General features: G+C 41.1%; 1 protein-coding gene and 2 long non-coding RNA genes across 4 annotated transcripts in view; 1 reads left to right on the plus strand and 2 right to left on the minus strand.

Moving 5' to 3' along the window:
- LOC310852180 overlaps positions 1–21,012 on the minus strand; it is a 216,925-nt gene that overhangs the window by 31,437 nt on the left and 164,476 nt on the right. The window lies entirely within an intron of this gene.
- Positions 1–21,012, minus strand: part of LOC310852163 — a 53,289-nt gene that overhangs the window by 12,114 nt on the left and 20,163 nt on the right. The window contains exon 3 of the long non-coding RNA XR_014567994.1: positions 19,848–19,922. This is a non-coding gene — a long non-coding RNA (uncharacterized lncRNA). The remainder of the gene's footprint in view (positions 1–19,847; positions 19,923–21,012) is intronic.
- RHOH (ras homolog family member H) overlaps positions 7,977–21,012 on the plus strand; it is a 24,141-nt gene continuing 11,105 nt past the window's right edge. The window contains exon 1 of one of the 2 annotated variants that reach the window (XM_083755104.1): positions 7,977–8,474. The gene's annotated coding sequence lies outside the window, so the exon portion shown is untranslated. Of the gene's footprint in view, positions 8,475–13,051; positions 13,235–21,012 lie in introns of those variants that run through there. The other variant, XM_083755103.1, reaches the window with a different exon arrangement.

Genomic DNA, 21,012 nt, shown 5'->3' on the forward strand with positions numbered 1-21,012 from the left:
TTTAAGAATTTTTCGTCATCAGGTGTTTGAGCTAAAATGAAACTGAAGTTTGGCTTGGGAGCTCCCCCCTCCCATTTAAGGAAATTAATGAGATATAACGTTAACACACAAATAACCTGCCTTTGTGAACTGTGGAACAACCTGATTTTCAGAGAGAGACGCTTTGTTTTTAACTGAGATAATAAACCTGGGTCTGGGCTACGCTAGCTCAGATTGTAAGTGGTGGGAAAAAATTGTGGGGTCGATGTGTCACCATACCAAAAATAAATAACCCTCCATTCAGTAAACTAGAAGTTGAAGGAAAGGGTTCCAAGTGATCTCCTTGACGTGCGAGTTTTCTATGTCAATGGTGAGTTTTAGAGAAGTTTGCCATACGATGCCCATCTCACCTGCAATGGTACACCCCAGAAACAGGTTTAGCACTTAAAGAGAGAACTAGTGTACAGTTTCTCTGAAAAACCATCAGTGAAGTAGCACTTCTCAGTTTCTGGTGGTTGTTAGAACTAACAAGTGCTTTCCCCTCCTGCTTTATAACCAGATGTTACTGGTGAAGAACAATAAATTGGGGGAGAGGAGAGACCAGAAAGATATTTGGATTCTGTATAGAAAGCCTGTTCTAACCTCACAAACTTGGGGTCCTTGGGTAGGGTTGCCGTATTTCAATATGGGGACACCCCAAAAGTTTTTTTACCCAAAATGGCAAAATAACCGTTTTAGATTGACTTGTCTAAGATCCAGGACAAAGTGCCACCTTTCAGAAATACCGCCCTCATCAATTGTGCTGTGTGTGTATATACATACATACATATAAAATCAGGAGATGAGCAGCTCAATGTGGAGCTTTTAAAGATCATTCAGCCAGACCCAGAGACTTGCCCCTGGTGAAAAGGTGATTTTTGGAATCCACATATTGTTGGGGAGGCTAGCTAGTTTTTCAAAAAAGACATTTTTATTTGGTTTTCAATTCAAAACAGTAAAGAGCGACAGAACATTGTCAAGAGATCTGAGAAATCAAGGGGTGGAGGAAGGAGCAGAAGAGGAAAATCTGTCAGGACCGCAACACAAGATTAATTTGCTTTTAAACAAGAAACTTAAGAAATATGTACATAAAGGCATTCATTGTATTTTCAAAGCATGGGGATGCAGAATGAAAGGTAAAATGTGGTTTGTATGCTCAATTAGGAGACTAACCATTTCCATTTAAAATCGGGGGTGGGGCTGGGGCTAAATTGCATGTTTCAATGATAACAAAAGCAGTAAGATCGTACAATATTAATGCAAAATTGTCCTTGTTTTGTCCCCTAGCCACTTGGAGTTTGTAAGTTAATTTTTTCCAGAAGGGTTATTTCCTACACTTTGGTATACCAAGTTTGTACGTTCACCAATGTCAAGCCATAATTGCTCTTGCCACTTTTGGTAGTTATGACACTAACTCTTTGCAGTGTAGGGTGTAGTTTTCATCTTCAAAAAAAGCAGAGCTAGCTGGTGAGATGGGGAAAACTCTTTGCCTATATAATTTTACTGATTTCCAGAAATTTTGGGCCTTTCCATAATGCCACCAAAGATGGAGGCAAGTCTCCCCTGCAACCCCACCAGTATCTCGACGAGAAAGAGATACCTGATGGCTTACAAGGTGTCATAGACCATTTGTGTATTAACGTTAACTCCCTGTTTCTTGGCGAGATTGATTTTAAAGGAAGACAACTCCATAATTTGGTCTCCTGTTCTTCCATCAAAGATGAACTCAATAGCTTTTCCCCACATCGGCTTGATTCTGTTTAAACTGCTCGAATGCGGGACTTAATTAGTTGCTTATCAGTCAATGCGTAAAAGAACATGAGAACTTAGAAGAAAACAGAAGTAACCGTTCAGAGGAAGGAGACAGGAAGGTGATAATCCAAATTGCTCCACTTCCTCACAGTGCTGATGCAATAAGGTCTCCGGTGAAATATTTCCAAGCTAATTTTATTTGCATCTTCGCATACTGCCGCTTTTTCTTGTTTGGTTTGTTCACCTGTATGTTTCTGGGCACAATTGCCTGATCATGACCTATAAAGCCCTACATAGCTTAGGTCCAAGCTATCTGAAAATCTGTAATCCCTCATACAATTTTCTGTTTTAAAATTTAAAACACTCAGTTTACATCCTTAATATATCAATGACTTCCCTTCTTCTCTTTCCATGGTTCATTTTACACATGATAAATCCCTGCATATTTTACAAAAACTATACCATTCAGTGTTACATTACTGCATCCATCAAAACTTGTTTACATTGTTGAATTTATCTTAATAAATTCCTTTGGCAATCCTCACAGAACTCTAGCCCAATGGTTGCCATTAATCTGATTTGAATTGATTTTATAATGAAATGATTTTAGAATGTTGTATCATTTTAACGTTGTTAGCTGCTTTGAACCCGGCTTAGGCTGGGGAGGGCGGGATATAAATAAAATTTTATTATTATTTATTATTAATGCTGCCAGTGTTTTCATCTGTACACAATTATTTTCCATATATTCAATAAACGTTTTCTAATCTTCTTTAGACGTATGTTCTTCTTCTTTTATTCTATATGTTAAGTCTGCAAGTTGTGCATATTCTGTCAACTTAATTTGCCATTATTCTTTGGTTGGGACCTCGCTCGTTTTCCATTTTTGGGCTAACAAAATACGGGCTGCCGTAGTGGCATACATAAGTAATCTTTTTTGACACCTGGGAATTTCAGTCTGAGAGGGGGCTTCTCAGTGGCAGCTGCCAGACTTTGCCACTCCCTCCCTGGAGAAGCCAGGGTGGGTCTTCTTGCTGTTCTTTGACCGACCTTTTTGTTTCAACCAGCTTTTTGGAACCGACTGCTTTTAATGAAAGGGCTGGTGCGTTGCTTTTTCATTGTAACCATTTGTATGGTTTTAATAGATTTTAATACATTTTATCTCACAGATAAGATAAATGCATGCGGACAGGTCTCTCAATGGCTACTAGCTAACTGAAGCTTACCTCTGAATAATAATAATAATAATAATAATAATAATAATAATAATAATAATAATTATTATTATTATTATTATTATTATTTATACCCCACCCATCTGGCTGGGCTTCCCCAGCCACTCTGGGCGGCTTCCAACAAAATATTAAAATACAGTAATGCATCAAACGTTAAAAGCTTCCCTAAACAGGGCTGCCTTCAGATGTATTCTAAAAGTCTGGTAGTTGTTGTTCTCTTTGACATCTGGTGGGAGGGCATTCCACAGGGCGGATGCCACTACCGAGAAGGCCCTCTGCCTGGTTCCCTGTAACTTGGCTTCTCTCAGTGAGGGAACCGCCAGAAGGCCCTCGGCGCTGGAACTCAGTGTCCAGGTAGAACAATGGGGGTGGAGACGCTCCTTCAGATATACTGGACCGAAGCCATAGCAAATGCGTAGCAAATGCTTGCAAATATATATTGGTGGGAGAGAGCAGTTGTATTTGTGTCGTCTTTGAGGGCTTCCTAGAGTCACCTGGTTGACCACTAATGGAAAGAGTACATGGTACCAGATGGTTCTTTGGTTTGATCCAACCAAGCTCCTGTGTTCAAATGCTGCTCTTATGACCTTATTGTTAAAAGCGCTTGCAATTAGGGTGACTTCCGTCTTCTGCTACATTTTTAGCCATAGCCAGAGAAGATAAAATCAGTGAGGGATGCAAATCAACCGTCCCTCAACTTGTATTGACATGGAACATCTCAAGCGTGTCGCAGGGGCACGATCAGCGCACTAACCACAAGTAAATAACTTCTAACAGGGAAAGCTATTTGAGTCTTGGAACTTGATTTGCATCTTGATTTGCCAAACATATATGTATTAATTCTTATTTATACTTTTCTAATTTATACATTTCACTAATTTTACAATCACATAGAGAGTCTCCTACTCTGACAATCCTCAAACATTCTCCACTCTTTCACTCTGATAATGGTGGGAAGTATGATGGAGAAATGTGCTAAGAGGAAGGCACGCTTGGCAAACCCTCACCAGGATCAACTCCTGTCCAGAAACTTATGTCCCCACTGTGGAAGGACGTGTGGATCCAGAATTGGCCTCTACAGTCACTTACAGACTCACTGTTAAGATTGTGTTCATGAAAGACAATCTTACTCAGCTACGAGTGTTTGCCAAACAGAAGATAGATGATAAAGATAGATATAGATAGATAGATAATAGATAGATATAGATAGATAGATAGATAGATAGATAGATAGATAGATATAGATAGATGATAGATAGATGATATAGATAGATACATAGATGATAGATATAGATAGATAGATAGATAGATGATAGATAATGCCTTAAAAGATGCAATACATACAAGATACAATATATATATATAGAGAGAGAGAGAGAGAGAATGCTTTCCAAGCTTTCACTATACACTATATTTTATATTTTACAAAATGGAGGGGCATGTACATACCCTCTCTCAATTCACAGATTATTATATATCCATCAGTACTTATTAACATAGGTAAGTAGGTAAAAAGTAAAGGACCCCAGACCGTTAAGTCCAATCAAAGGCGACTATGGGGTTGCACAGCTCATCTTGCTTTCAGGCGGAGGGAGTTGGCGTTAGTCCACAGAAAGAGGACCAGTGGTTTAGACCACAGTATATGTCCTACCTATATGATCAAAGTGATCAAGGTGCACTCAAGAATGAACCATAGAATCTTAGAGTTGGAAGGGACCCCGAGGGTCATGCAGTCCAACCCCCTGCAGTGCAGGAATCTCAGCTAAAGCATCCATGACAGATGGCCATCCAACCTCTGCTTAAAAACCTCCAGGGAAGGAGAGTCCACCACCTCTCACGGGAGTCTGTTCCACTGCTGAACAGCTCTTACTTTCAGAAAGTTTTCCCGAATGTTTAGTCGGAATCTCCTTTCTTGCAACTTGAAGCCATTGGTTCGAGTCCTACCCTCCTCCAGAGCTACAGAAAACAAGCTTGCTCCAACTTCCATGTGACAGCCCTTAAGATATTTGAAGATGGCGATCATATCTCCTCTTTTTCAGGCTAAGCAAACGCAGCTCCTTCAAGTGCTCCTCATAAGGCTTTGTTTCCAGAACCTTTTCATCTTGGTTGCCCTCCTCTGCACACGTTCCAGCTTGCCAACGTCCTTCTTAAATTGTGGTACCCAGATTTGGACACACTATTCAAAGTGTGGTCTAAGGCAGAATAAAAAGGTAAAGGGACCCCTGACCATTAGGTCCAGTCGTGAACCGACTCTGGGGTTGCGGCGCTCATCTCGCTTTATTGGCCGAGGGAGCCGGGGTACAGCTTCTGGGTCATGTGGCCAGCATGACTAAGCCACTTCTGGCGAACCAGAGCAGCGCACGGAAACGCCGTTTACCTTCCTGCCGGAGCGGTACCTATTTATCTACTTGCACTTTGACGTGCTTTTGAACTGCTCAGTTGGCAGGAGCAGGGACCGAGCAACGGGAGCTCACCCCGTCACAGGGATTCGAACCGCCAACCTTCTGATCAGCAAGTCCTAGGCTCTGTGGTTTAACCCACAGTGCCACCTGCGTCCCTAAGGCAGAATAGAGTGGTACTATTACTTCCCTTGATCTGGACACTACAGTGATACCTCGGGTTAAGTACCGTATTTTTCGCTCTATAAGACGCACCAGACCACAAGATGCACCTAGTTTTTGGAGGAGGAAAACAAGAAAAAAAATATTCTGAATCTCAGAAGCCAGAACAGCAAGAGGGATCACTGTGCAGTGAAAGCAGCAATCCCTCTTGCTTCTGGGATAGCTGTGCAGCCTGCATTCGTTCCATAAGACGCACACACATTTCCCCTTACCTTTTAGGAGGGAAAAAGTGAGTCTTATAGACCAAAAAATACGGTACTTAGGTCCGTTCTTAACCTGAAACTGTTCTTAACTTGAAACACCACTTTAGCTAATGGGGCCTCCTGTTAAGCTTGTGGTCCACCAAGACCCCTAGACCCGTTTCACATGTACTGCTAGTAAGCCAGGTGTCTCCCATCCTATATTTCTGCATCTGGTTCTTCCTGGCTAAGTGCAGAACCTTACATTTGTCCCTATTGAAATTCATTTTGTTAGCTTACGCCCAGTTCTCCAATCTGTTAAGGTCATTTTGGATTCTGATTCTGGCTGTAGGCACATAACTGTTGTTTCAGACAAAGGTTCTACCCATGGTTGTGATAAGTGCGTGAGCTCAAGGTGTGCGTATGTTCCCCACAACTTGCAGAACAGGGATGGGAAACCTATGGCTCTCTAGAAGTTGTTGGACTCACAACGCCCATCACTGCCAGCCAGCAGAGCCAACGGTCAGGGATGATGGGTGTTGTAGTCAAAAAACATCTGGGAGATCACAAGTTCCCTATCCCCTTTGTTGCATTTGTACATTTCGTGGTACAGTTATGAATTGACCTTTTGTTTCTGTTCAAACACTGCTCAATGGTTTTCACTGCAGAACTGACACCTGCGTTTATCCTCACCGGCATTCTTCACCGAAATAATTGGTTTCTGCAATTTGCAGATGTTATGACTCAGACTGGCTTAAAAAGCTGTCAACATCTGATCCGTTAAGTGTTAATTATTCTCACTGGAGCCAGATGTTCTTCTCTGTTGCACCTCAACATAGAAAAATAGCAACCAATAACAGCTGCACTGCTCTGATATGGTAAAATATTATTTACCGAATTTATATACCGCCCCATACCCGGAGGTCTTCAAAATATACACACAAACTAGTGTCCTGCGCTTTGCCCTGATGCGATGTAGAGGTCTCTTGGATATTCATGCTGTTCCAGTTATTTTTATGTCAGCGGAAGCAGCAGATCTGCACATGTGAAGAGTCTGGTTGTTATTAATTAATTAATCTAGTTGAAGCCCCTGAAATGCACAAATCTTTCACCCAACACAGGACTTGAAGCCACAACCCTTAGATTAAGAATCTCATGCTCTAACAGTGAGTTAAGCATATCTGCAAAAGTCGGTCCTACAAGTCTCGGGGAAAGCCAACAATCTCATAAGAATCTTTCACATTCTGATAACCGGTCATGAGGAAGTGACCAAAGGTGGAGAATCGTAAGTTACAAATCTTTTGCCCCAAGTGCAGAGCTGCACAGAAAGAATCTGCCTTTCCCACATCCATCGGGTCCAAAATCAGCTAAACACCAATACAGAATATAATATTTCTACTATCTTTTTCAAACATATACAAACCCAGAACCTCCAAGTGTCCCTATTTTCCAGGGATGTCCCTGATTTAGAGAAGCCGTCCTGGTTTCTGATTTGATCCCGGAATGTCCCACTTTTCCTTAGGACATCCCTATTTTCATTGGAGAAATGTTGGAGGGTATGCAGTTATCTGACCCCCAAGCCGCCTGAAGGCAATCCTGTATAGGGAAGATTTTTTTTTTTTATTGTTTTATGATGCTTTTGTATATGTTGCAAGCTGCCCAGAGTGGCTGGGGCAACCCAATGAGATAGGCCAGGTCTAAATAGTAAAATTATCATTATGCAATGGGATGCTATATTTCAAAAAGTAAAAACCAGGACACCCTGGAAGTTGCTGAGCTTTCTTTAGGAAGTCCCCAACATTGTTGAGCTTTTTTACAAAAACGCTTCCAAAAACCCCCCAGCGATTTTTCTATTGATTTGCCTAAGATCCAGGACAAAGCACTTGTTGTTTAGTCGTCTTCGTGGCCCCATGGACCAGAGCATGCCAGGCACTTCTGTCTTCCACTGCCTCCCGCAGTTTGGTCAAACTCATACTGGTAGCTTCGAGAACACTGTCCAACCATCTCGTCCTCTGTCGTCCCCTTCTCCTTGAGCCCTCCATCTTTTCCAACATCAGGGTCTTTTCCAGGGAGTCTTCTCTTCTCATGAGGTGGCCAAAATATTGGAGCCTCAGCTTCACGATCTGTCCTTCCAGGGAGCACTCAGGGCTGATTTCCTTAAGAATGGACAAAGCACTACCTTTCGGAAATTCCCCCAGGACTTCAATGCACCTTTGAAATCCTGTTAATGTCCAGGGAAATCTGGACATATGGCAGCCCTAAGAGAGAGCAATGGAGGGAAGTGTGAGAAAACAGATTGCCTCCAGACCTGACTTTTCCTCCCCCTGCCTTTGTGCCTCTTAAGAGTATTCAGGTTGTCTTGATCTTCTAAACCCACAGCGAAACCCACACAGGCAGAGCTGAGAAGCCCTCAGGAAATTGACACAAACTCAACTGCTGACTTATCTCTCTCTCCTCCTTCGCCCTTCCCTTCACACCAGTTTCTTCTCTGCTGAAGCTAGTAAAGGGCGGTGGTGCTTATCTGAAAATTAAGACTCCGCATTGGCTTCTTTTTTGCTGCTTGAAATGGTCAATCATTACAAAACGATGACTGCAAGGGGAATGGAGAAGGGGCCGTAATTTGTAATTACCAAAGTTTACAAGTGACCCTGTTTATCATCCTGAATCTGGTAAGTAGGTTCTTTCTTTCTTTCTTTCTTTCTTTCTTTCTTTCTTTCTTTCTTTCTGAAGGTCTATCTACCCACTTTCATCGCTGATTATTAAGGATATTTCCAAGTACTCCCACTGAACGTCTCCACCTCCATCGTTCAGCCCGGAGACTGAGGTCCACTTCTGAGGGTCTTCTGGTGGTTTCCTCGCTGCGAGAAGCCAAGTTACAGGGAACTAGGCAGAGGGCCTTCTCAGGAGTGGTGCCCTCCCTGTGGAATGCCCTCCCGTCAGATGTCAGGGAGATAAGAATTGCACAACTTTTAGAAAGCATCAGGGAAGCTTTTAATGTCTGACATTTTTTTTTTTATATACTTTGTCGGAAGCTGCCCAGAGTGGTTGGGGAAACCTAGCCAGATGGGTTGGGTATCAACAATAAAATCATTATTATCATTATTATCATTATTATCATTACAGTGGTACCTCAGGTTACATACGCTTCAGGTTACAGACTCCACTAACCCAGAAATAATACCTCGGGTTGAGAACCTTGCTTCAGGATGAGAACAGAAATCGTGCTCCGGCGGTGCGGGGGCATCAGGGGGCCCCATTAGCTAAAGTGGTGCTTCAGGTTAAGAACAGTTTCGGGTTAAATACAGACCTCCGGAACGAATTAAGTATTTAACCTGAGGTACCACTGTATATCATTATTATGATGATTTGAGTGGGACTTGAAACAGAAAAGTTTTGTCTAATTGCCTTCTTCATTTCTAAAACAATTATTGTCATAATAACAAAAAAGAAGGAAAAAAAGGATGCTTGGGGGGCTGTCTGCTAGCCTGTTTGATTTTTTTAAAAATATATTTTTATTAAAGATTTCTTAGTTTACAAAAATATGTGCATTGTCTCTTGACGTGTAGTGAGATTCATAGGTTTGTACACGTTCCGCAGCACTGCCTGCGTACGACTCTCCCAGTATCGCACAGCAGAGGACTGTTGGATCCGGAACGAAGTGCAAAGCAAAGTTTTAAAGCAAAGTTTTGACAATTAGCGTGATTTGGGTTGCTACAGTTTAAATATGTTGTCAACTTGAATTTTATTCTTACGCCGCCTCTATGTGTACGGCACTTTACGGAGGAATCAAGAAAATGCAAGTTCCTAAGCAGAAACGTTTGCAATGTACCCTTTGCTCAGGCCTGGCAATAAATTGAGGAGGGCACATTGTCACTTCAGGCTATAATCCTCTACTTGTGAGTAGGCCCCACTGAGCTCAATGGGACTTACTTCTGAGGAGACATATATAGGCTTGCCCTGTTGGCAGGCATACTGAGAGTTACAGTGTTACCTCGGATTAAGAACTTAATTCGTTCCGGAGGTCCGTTCTTAACCTGAAACTGTTCTTAACCTGAAGCACCACTTTAGCTAATGGGGCCTCCTGCTGCTGCCGCGCCGCCGGAGCCCAATTTCTGTTCTTATCCTGAAGCAAAGGTCTTAACCTGAAGCACTATTTCTGGGTTAGTGGAGTCTGTAACCTGAAGCGTATGTAACCCGAGGTACCACTGTATAAGGAAGCTGCTTTATATTGAATCAGATGCTTGGCAGCAGCTTTCCAGGATTCTCTCTCAGCCCAGGTTCTCACCTGGAGATGCTAAGGATTGAACCCAGCGATTTCTGCATACAAAGCAAACACTCTTAACACCGCTCTTCCCCAGCAGGGGATGAGGACTAAAGGGTTGGGCCAAACGCTTTGAGGGAAAGGTGAATTTTGAGTAGAGATTTGAAGAGAGAGAGATAGCATCGTGCTGGTTTTGGGGAAGCAGTTCCAAGCAGGAAGGGGCGGGATGGGAGAAAGGATGGAGTCATTTGAGGATGCAGAAGAAGGGGTCTTCTGACTCCTCAGGGTGTTGGAGCCGCAAGAGCAATGGGGCCCCATGAATGGGACATGTGTGGTCAATTAGCACCGATTCAAAACTAGCAGTATTTCAGAATAAACTTCAACCATAGTTCATGAGGTTTAGACAAGCTACAGCCTTTCCTATACCGTTGAGTGTTGTTTGGCTAACCTTTAGGGATTCCACACTGACCCACCAAGTGTCCCTATTTTCCAGAGACAGTTCTGGATTTACAGAAGCCATCCCAGTTTCTGATTTGATCCTGGAATGTCCCGCTTCTCCTTAGGATGTCCCTATTTTCATCAGAGAAATGGTGGAAGGTATGGAGTTATGAGGCCGATGAGATAAGTAATTATACAGCATTTAGAAGACATCTGAAGGCAGCCCTGTATAGGGAATTTTTAAAATGTTTTGTTATGTTTTATATATGCTGGAAGCTGCCCAGAGTGGCAGGAGCAACGTAGTCAGGTGGCTGGCTATGATTATGATGATGATGATGATGATGATAATGGAATAGGACATTCCTATTTTCATTGGAGAAATGTTGCGAGGTTATGCAGTGATGGAGATGGGAAGCCAAATATACCAGCAGTAGAGGACACAATCTAGTTAAAATATTCTCATCCCAGTGATTTCAATAGAAAATGTTTAAATATATGCTTATCTGCCCCTTTGAAATTAAAAGACTTCGCGGCCACTTAACTTTGGTTGGATAAAGCACATGCATGCACCCATACCATATATTTGCCAGCTCAAGTTTATGCATTTGGTGTTGTGGGTCCAACTCAACTGAACTCCCTCCCATCAGAAATCAAGCAGGTAACGCTCTGCTGTTTCAGATGCCAGGTTAAGATGGTTTTATTTCAGGAGATCTTTGCACCCTGAATTTTGTTCTAATGTTGTATTTTTCAGTGTTTTAATGTGGGTTTTTAATTTTACGTATCGTATGTTTTTATTTTCGTAACTCACTCTGAGTCCCGCAAAAGCCTTCTTTGGAATCAATAGTAACACTGCGGAAAGAGCAATCTCAATCGGGATATTTTGTCCTAAATTCAGATCGCGTTCAGAATACACGCAGAAATAGATTCATCATAGGGGGTAAAGGAAGCCGAGGAAGGCAATCAATAGCTGATCTTATTTTGGATCCTGAAACGTTTGGGAGGAAAGTCTTACTGCATTCCTCACTTCCCCTTCAATTGCAGGACTTGTTCTGGGAAACGCCAGGGAGGGATATGATGTCAAACGTGCCACGCAGAATAACCTAGAATAAACAGGCAAAGAAAGAGAAATGTTCCCCTCTGCCGCCATGTATAAAACAATCTAAATGATGAGAGGCCCCGCTACAGAATTAGGAGTGTAAAGCTGAAATCATCAGTCGGCTTCTGTGCATCTAAATCCATGTTAGATTGTAGCCTGGAGATTTTCACAGGTTACATGACTCTAATCTTGTCTATTTAGAAGATAGCCCTACTAAATTCAGTGGGGCTTGCTCCCAGGTAAACGAGTTTAGAAATCCTGTCTTGTTCTGTAAGTGCTTACCGTTAATAGTTCTAACAAACATGCTAGCATTTACTGTATTATTAGGCTGTATTATTAAAGTTTGGGTTTGGGGTTTTTTTTATTTATAAAAAAGGTATATTTTACTGAAATGAAACCTGGCCCATAGAAGTGACAGTGATACACCATCTTCTATTCTTCCAATTTGTTCAATGAAATGCCATCGATTTAAATGGGAGAAAGTTAAGAATGCACTTGAATATTTCACTGAAATCAATGAGATTTGAAGTTGCTCGATGTGATCCTGTCCTTATCTCCTGACGAACAGGTTCCCAAAAGATGAGTCGATGGTCATGATCCATAACTTGAGGATACAGCTGATGCCAAAATTTTAGCATCCACTGATGGGAAGTGGGGAAAGGCCACATTTTTAAGGAAGGCTTCCTAGTAAATTGGCTGAATGCTCTGTTCTAAAAGGCTGCCGACACAATTATTACTTTTCTTTCTAGCGATGCCACACTTCACCTCTATATTTTATAAAGTGTGTGTGATATGTGCACATATACAAGCATGGCTGAAGTTCTAGATTCTTCTCTGAATCGAACAAGTTGATAGCGTACAGAATACTAAGCAATGTGCTTTGAGAAACTGACTATCAGTGGTCATTTTAAAAGACGCCACCAGACCTTACAAGGGGAAGATGGTTGCTGTCACATACATTTTATATCAAAAACCCAAGGACTGGGAAGTCAATGTGCCATTCCAAACTTTGAACCACAGTTTGCAGTGCTTTTTACACAGTCCACAAACCAGTGCAGTTAGGCGCATGAGCCTTAAGCCTGCAGAAATCACAAAAGTGTTCCTTTTGGGTTCCAACTATGTGTGTCCCACCCAGAGATCATTTCTTTGTGAGAAAGAAAGGAGTCTACTGTCTCTTGCAGACCCTCCAAATGCCCCTATTTTCCAGGGATGTCCCTGATTTAGAGAAGCCGTCCTGGTTTCTGATTTGATCCCAGAATGTCACACTTTTCCTTAGGAGACCTCTATTTTCATTGGAGAAATGTTGGAGGGTATTGAGTTATCCGACCCCCGAGCTGCCTGAAGGCAATCTTGTATAGGGAATTTTTTTCTTAATGTTTAACATTTTATTATGATTTTATATATGTTGGAAGCCACCCAGAGCGCTGGGGCAACCCAATAAGATGTGTGATCAAAGTCTACATTAACATTCTCCTCCCATAGACCCAGAAATTCCTGTTTCCATAAAATTCATAAAATAGAATGTCATTCTTCTAAGTGACCCGATTTTTTAAATTTTTTGTTTTAGGGTTGGAGTATTTCACGAAGCCGTTTTGATCCAAAGCAGTCACTCTGGAAGACAGGTGTAGAGGAAGGTAAGCAGAACTGTGAACTGCGCTCACAAAGCAGGCATCTGAGGGGGTTGCTTCTTGCCTGTGGAAGTCCAGTGTACCATAAATTTATCAGGCTTTCAGAGGTTGTATTTAACTCCAGTCAGATTAAATCAAATAAACAAGGAATATTTGGTGTTCATGTTGGAGGGGATGCCAGAAAACAGGGAATTATGTTCATATGTGGTGGGGGTGTAATTATGCACATTTCTTTTTTTTACAAAAGGGTGTTTAAGGAGATAGCAGAAATCACTGGGTTAAAGCTGACCAAAAGTCCAGAGGTAGCATTATTATCCATTTCCGATGGGGTGGAAGGTACTCAGGCTATGAAGGGCTTGCTCACAAATTTATTGACAGCTGCACAAATTATGAAAGCTAGAAAGTGGAAGGGACAAGCAGAATATAAAATGGAAGAATGGTATAAAGAGGTGTGGGATAGAGCTATTAATGATAATAATAATAATAATAATAATAATAATAATAATAATAATAATAATAATATTTTATTTATACCCCGCCTTCCCCAGGCAAGACCAGGCTCAGGGCGGCTAACAACCAATAATAAAAACAAGTTGATTAAAATACAATTTAAAAGATTAATATACAACATTAAAACATTAGAGTGCAATCTCTTCATAGGAGGAGAAAGGAAAAAGAAAGAGGGGGGAGGGAATCAAACTGATTCCAAGCCAAAGGCCAGGTGGAACAACTCTGTCTTACAGGCCCTGTGGAAAGAAATCAGATCCCGCAGGGCTCTGTTCTCATGAGACAGAGCAAAATTAACACGTTTATTAATGATAAATTAACATGTGCCATTAAGGTAATGTGCAATAAGGAATATGCAGGAGAAATGATGAGATACGGAGGGTGTTTGTAGAATTTGTACTGATAAAATGAAAAGGGGTCAAACCATCTCCAGAGGTATTTACATTTTGGGAGCTTGGATAGTTACAGTGGAATGGTCTTGGTGGTGGGGTGCAAATTTTTATTCTTATCTATTTATGATTATTAATTTGTCAAACTAAAATTATAATTTTTTTATCAGGATTTAAGATGGATTGATGTGAACAATACAGTGTGACCCCCTTTCATTGCTGTTTTTAGTTAAAAGCAGCTGGGTATGTGTGGGTGGCTCTGAGTTTGCTTTCAGCATCCCAGGGAGTGGGTTCGCTCTTTCCACATGTCATTTCCCGGACCTGGTCCCGCATCCTGAAGCCATTGTTGCGGATTTGTGGGTTGATGATGTGCTGTGGCTTCTAATAGCAGTTTATACGTATGCATGTGTTCAACTAGGGGTGCCAAACTCCCAGATATTTTATTATTTCTTTCTTTTATTTGGACCATTTATATACCGCTCGTAGTTAGACAAAGCTCTTTAAGCAGTTTACAACATAGGTTAAAACATCTTAAATAAACAGCAAATACCGAAACAAAAAGGAGAGGATTTCTGTAAAACTTAAACTAAACAGAGCATCCTCGTCAGTATCAAAATAAACATTGCCACATAAAAATCAGCAGCAAAAAATGCAAGGAAAATCCATGGTAAAGGACTAAATCCTAGTATCCTCTAACGATCAGGAAGCAAAAATGAGCTAAAAAGCATAAATTTCACCTTAAAACACACACACAAAAACCTGATTCACAATAAGCAAAAGAAAATGTACAGCACTTATATAGATTTTCCATAGATCAGTGCTGTTTCAAAGATACTTTAAATGGTAATCTGACCAGTGTAGGGCTGCCATATGAGTGTTTGTAACAACTTTTGGGGTTTCCTAAGAAAAAAGCTCAAAAATATTGGGGTGTTACTTTTTGAAATATGGTAATAATAAAGATAATGATGATAATAATAATAATAACAATGATAATGATGACAATAATAATAATAATAATAATAATAATAATAATAATAATTTATTTATTTATTTATACCCCGCCCATCCACCCCAGCTACTCTAGGCAACCCTAGGACCTGTCCGCAATTGAGCAAAAAGTAAATCGCATTACCTTTTGTCCTGGACTTTTTACCCGACTTCCCAAGGATTTTTTATTTATTTTTATTTTTAAAACTCTGTATTTAAAGGGGGAAAGACTTTTCAGGGTACAATCTGGAGTCTAGGCAGGGAAATGAATATTGTTTTATTACCTTCAGAGCCAAAGATGCTACTACTGAGTTATTTAAAGGGATTACAATGAAGGATGTTGACTTGGAAATGACTGTTAACCTCCTTATCAGTGTCAGGATCCGTATAGCAGTAGCAGCAAACTGGAGGTGAAATTTCACTCCATTAATTCTTGGAATGATGTAACAGAAAATGGAATACAGCAATACTATTTAAATTAACTTACCGAAGAAGGAGTAACAAACAGCAATCAAGTAAGTTTGGTAAAAGCTGGATTTTAATTAGGATGCTCTGGAATAAAAGAAGCAGGACAGTGTTCAGCCTTATGCCTCCTTTGCTGTATAAGTTGTAACGCATGTGCTTAAAAGGTACAAAATCTTACAGCCAAAGGTCTTGGGCTGACCCTTCAAATGATATAGCACACAGTTTACAGTATGAAGGCCATTTTTAGGCAAGTGCAAAAGCTGAAATCCATCTTTTTTTTCATTCAAGGGAATGATACACTCTGACTTTTCATGAAAGGCTTCTGAGTGGTTTGAAGAGTCGGGGAACCGCTCCATAAACATTAACATTCAGGGTTCTGCTTCGCTTCCCAGTTTAATTAGGGTACTCCGAAATAGCAATGGGTTCTTTTGTTTGTTTATTCATTTTCCAAATTTGTATACAGCTTCATTGTTAAAAACCTCAGACCTCTAAGCAAAATATGCATCAAAATGATCAATCAAAGTCAGAAGTTGAAACAAGCTGACCTAAGAAATCCCAATTATACATAAAACCAGTGCTTTGCTAATTGCACAAGGTAAACACACATGCATATGTACAGTGCTTTTTTCTGGGAGGTACGCATACCCCTAAACATTTTGTGAATCTTTGTACTTTTGTCCATTTACTGTATTTATTTCCCCCGATTTGAACTATAAAATGGTGATTTTCTTGACTCAAAATGAGAGTACCCCTAAACAGTTTTTGAAAGAAAAAAAGCACTGCATAAAAAACCAATAGTCAAATGTGTGTGTGTGTGTGTGAGAGAGAGAGAGAGAGAGAGAGAAAGAAAGAGAGAAGAAAATGGCCTATGAAAATGCCTGTCAATCTTACATATTGTTCCGCTCTTGTACTGACTGCATGGCGGGTTGTTCTGAAACTGTTCCTCTGAAGAGCTCCAATCTCTGAGAGACTTTGCAGCCTCCCTACATTTATTGTGCAAGTCTTTTCTTACTTGTTGAAAGGGTGGTGGAGTTCATTGCACACTGGTAGCTATTAGAAAACTCTGCTGTGAAAACTTTAGTGAACCTGTTTGCTGCGGACTAGAACCCTCAGGTCCACAGTCAGATTCACCGAAGCAGGGGGGAAAATATGAGGGGAAGCAGTGACGCGAGTCTTGGACAAGTCTGAAGCTTCTCACGGGCCCTTTTATTTTAAGCTGAAGCTGTGGAACGAAAGTCAGAACTAACAATGGAAGAAAAAAGCGGTTAAATAGTACTAATGCACCATGTTCATGAATGCACAAGTAAAACGGGGTTTCCTTTCCCTATATACTTACCTGTCGTTGCTGTTCATTGTTGCTATGTATTATTTCATACACGACCTAATCATTAGCCTTTCTAAGTGGTATGCATAAAAATCATGCAGAAAACCAACACTGTGAAAATTCTTCCTATAAACAGACAGAGACACGAATACTAGTTTAATGGGTTCGCTGGTACAAGAAAGCCTTTGCTTGAAAGTTCAGCAAGGGGGGTGCCTGCCTAATCTCTCTCTTTTTTAAATAAAATAAAAAATTATTTGGTTTTTCAGACTAAAGTTTTACAATCATATATCCAACAAACAAAAACAAGATTCCAAAGAATCTCCTGGACTTTCCCCCTTCCCTTTGTGGGTATTATTGTTAATCATTTCCTCCTGCATCTTTTTAAATAATCCAATTATTTTACCTCTCCATTGTGTCCAAAATTCACCATTAAACTATAAGTGTTATTCCAATCCTACTAATGATTTTAACTGTTTACAATGGTTTTTAAGATAAGTTAGAAAATTTCCCCCATTCCTTATGAAGATTTTGGTCTTTCTGATTTCTGATTCTTCTGGTCATTTTAGCCATTTCGGCATAATCCATCAATTTAATCTGCCATCATTTTTTCTGGTCGGGACTTTACCTTCTTTCCATGTGCCTGCTTGATCTGTTGTGAGGGACTTCCGCAGGCTACGGCCCTGAATGCACAAACTTACAGGCAAACACTAAAAGCAGCTAAAAAGGGCTTTAAAAGCAGTCCAAATGGCAGTGGCTGACGATAGGTTTAAACCAGGGGTCAACAAACTTTTTCAACAGGGGGCCCGTCCACTGTCCCCCAGACCTTGTGGTGGGCCGGACTATATTTTGAAAAAAAAATATGAACGAATTCCTATGCCCCACAAATAACCTAGAGATGCATTTTAAATAAAAACACACATTCTGCTCATGTAAAAACACCAGGCAGGCCCCACAAATAACCCAGAGATGCATTTTAAATAAAAGGACACATTCTACTCATGTAAAAACACACTATTCCCGGACCATCCGCGGGCCAGATTTCAAAGGCGATTGGGCTGGATCTGGCCCCGGGCCTTAGTTTGCCTACCCATGGTTTAAATGATGTGATGCGAAATTAGCACCTGGGGCAAGCAGGGGCGTGGGGTGAAATTTTGCATAGGGGGACAGTTAGGGCCAGAGCTGTCAGCTTGCAAGGGCAAATTGGGGGGCTGATGTGCACATGAGCATTGCGAGCCTCTGACGGGATGCCAGAGCCCTCCTGCTTCCTTCCCAAAGGCGGGTGGGCTATGGGATTGTGGCAGGATGGCTCTTGGACCCGTCAGAGCATTGTCCCAAGCTGGGCAGAAGGTTTTGGGATGGAGGCTCCAGGGGAACATTTAGGGGACTGGCTTAGCCCCCCTAGACCACACACCACTGGTGGCAAGGGACTCTTTTCATTCATCTGGAAAAGCCGACCATGACAAAAACGTCTTCCAGAAAGTAGAGACTGTGGGAATCTGTCATATCTCAGACAGGGATGCTTTTCTGCAGGCTAGGGGCAGCCATGCTGAAAGCCCTGTTCTGAGTTACTGTGGAGCAGGATTCTGGTATTACGAAGAGTTTAATGAGAAACTTTCTTGCAGAGTGCAGTGACCTACCGGGTAATATAGGGGAGAGCTTATCTTCTTTAGAGGCCATTCTTCTGGGATTGAAACCTTGTGTTTTATATATATATATAAGCAGTCAGGGGTCCCTTTACCATATATATATATATATATATATATATATATATATATATATATATATGGTAAAGGGACCCCTGACTGCTAGATCCCAGTCGCAGACGACTCTGGGGTTGCGGCGCTCATCTTGCTTTACTGGCCGAGGGAGCCGGCGTACAGCTTCCGGGTTATGACCAAACCGCTTCTGACGAACCAGAGAAGCGCATGGAAACACCATTTACTTTCCCGCCGGAGCAGTACCTATTTATCTACTTGTACTCTGACATGCTTTCGAACTGCTAGGTTGGTAGGAGCAGGGACCGAGCAACGGGAGTGTGTGTGTATGTGTGTATACACACACACACACACACACACACACACACACACACACTTGTGTTTTATTGCTACTTCATTTTTGTTGCAGTTGAGGGTTGTTGTTTTTTGCAAAAACTGCCAAAAAGTCAACACTTCTGATGTGGGTTTTCCTGGATATTATTGACGCTTTCCCAAAACTACAACAATATTTTAAAAAATCATAGTATATCCAGCTAAAGGCAGGGCGTACAAAATCTAAACGTATTAAATGACAACCCGTTTTAGGACATAATTAAACAACAAACTCATTTCCATTAATTCCAATGTAGCTGTTCAACAGTCCTCCAGATAATCCTGAGAATTGTAGTTTAGTGAGAGCCTTTTACCAGTTTGTGTCTGGGATAGACCTGCTCCTGGAATGCATCAGAGTAGATTTTTCTTTTGCACAGTCAGTCTTTACAACTGATCCTTGGCTCCACCTTCGGTCCTTCCTGGCAGAACCAGAGGATTGTTGTGGCCAATCTACACAATTTGAAGAGCTGAGACAGTGCCGGATTCTCTCAAACCACCTTCTTCCTTTTTTCTCAGAGGCTTTTTTCTCACATTTCCTATTTAACACGAAAGCACGATCATGGGAGTCCACAAAGGTCCCCAGCTGGTACACGTTCGTCTGTTACTGCTGCTTTTGTGCTGTACGTAAAATTGCATTGACACACAATGACCCTTAGCTATGATATGGCTGTAATAAAATTGCAGTCAGGCAGACTTACGAACCCTGAGCTTTTAAAAAGCACAAGAAACATTTATTTATTTTTAAAAAACCATGCAAATAATATAAGCAAAGGGTGCAAAATAAACGCCCAAATTAATTGTGCTAAGAAACCTTTAGAAATGCAGAGGCAAGTCTTATAACTTTAAAAAGTAACGCTTACGTTGCTGCATGAACCAACTACGTCAGATGCATCAAGTCGATAGTGAAGATGTTCCAGAGGGTTCACTGTGTTGCTCTGTGGAAGCAAAAAAAGAAAAGAAAAAGCAGGGCATCTTATATCACTTTAAAGACTAACACATTTATTATGCAATTATTATCGGTTTTAAAAAATGTATAATCCTGCTCTTCAGCCAAATCTCTAAAAAGAAATGAAAGAGAAACACAGTCCCTGCCTTCAAGATTATAACCTAAAAAAACATACAACACAAACAGAAAATGCATACCCGCCAACATTTCTCCATTGAAAATAGGCTGCTCTGGTATCGCCAGAAGCGGCTTAGTCATGCTGGCCACGTGACCCGGAACAACTGTCTGCGGACAAACGCCAGCTCCCTCGGCTTGTAAAGTGAGATGAGCGCCGCAACCCGAGTTGTCTGCAACTGGACTTAACAGTCAGGGGTCCTTTACCTTTACCTTTTTACCTACTCCACAACAACAACAACAACAACAACAACATTTATATCCTGCTCATCTGACTGGGTAACAACAACAACAACAACAACAACAACAACAACAACAACAACATTTATATCCTGCTCATCTGACTGGGTAACAACAACAACAACACCAACAACAACATTTATATCCTGCTCATCTGACTGGGTCGCCCCAGCCACCCAGAAAGTAAAAGTGATGGCAAACACGAAACTACTGAATTACAGTTCAGTTGTAAAATCAATGGATTTTATCACACTGCCTGTGCTAGCTGGATTACCAATGCCACAATATCTGTGCTATCAACACCTGTTTTATTTATTTTTTTAGAAAGTCCACTGTTAATAGGGTAAATCGTATTATTAACAGTGGCCAGTCCCAGGAAACAGTTCTTAATAAACACACACATCCTGCCACTGTTGTCAGTTAACACAGGTGGTACAAATTTCCTGCACTTTCTTTCCTTCTGACCTCACCAGAAAGAGGAAGACAAAGATACAGTTGGATATACGTCTATACATGTGTGTGTATGTGATACACAAACACACACACACACATGGGGGGGGGGGAACTTTAAAAAGTGAGTCCAAAAGGAAATGAGCTGCAGAAATTCAGACAGTGATCATCACCTGCAACTCAGGTTAACACTTCGTGAATCTGTTTATATGTAG

The sequence above is a fragment of the Podarcis gaigeae genome, assembly GCF_964106915.1.
Source record: "Podarcis gaigeae genome assembly, chromosome: 9".
Lineage (NCBI taxonomy): Eukaryota > Metazoa > Chordata > Lepidosauria > Squamata > Lacertidae > Podarcis > Podarcis gaigeae.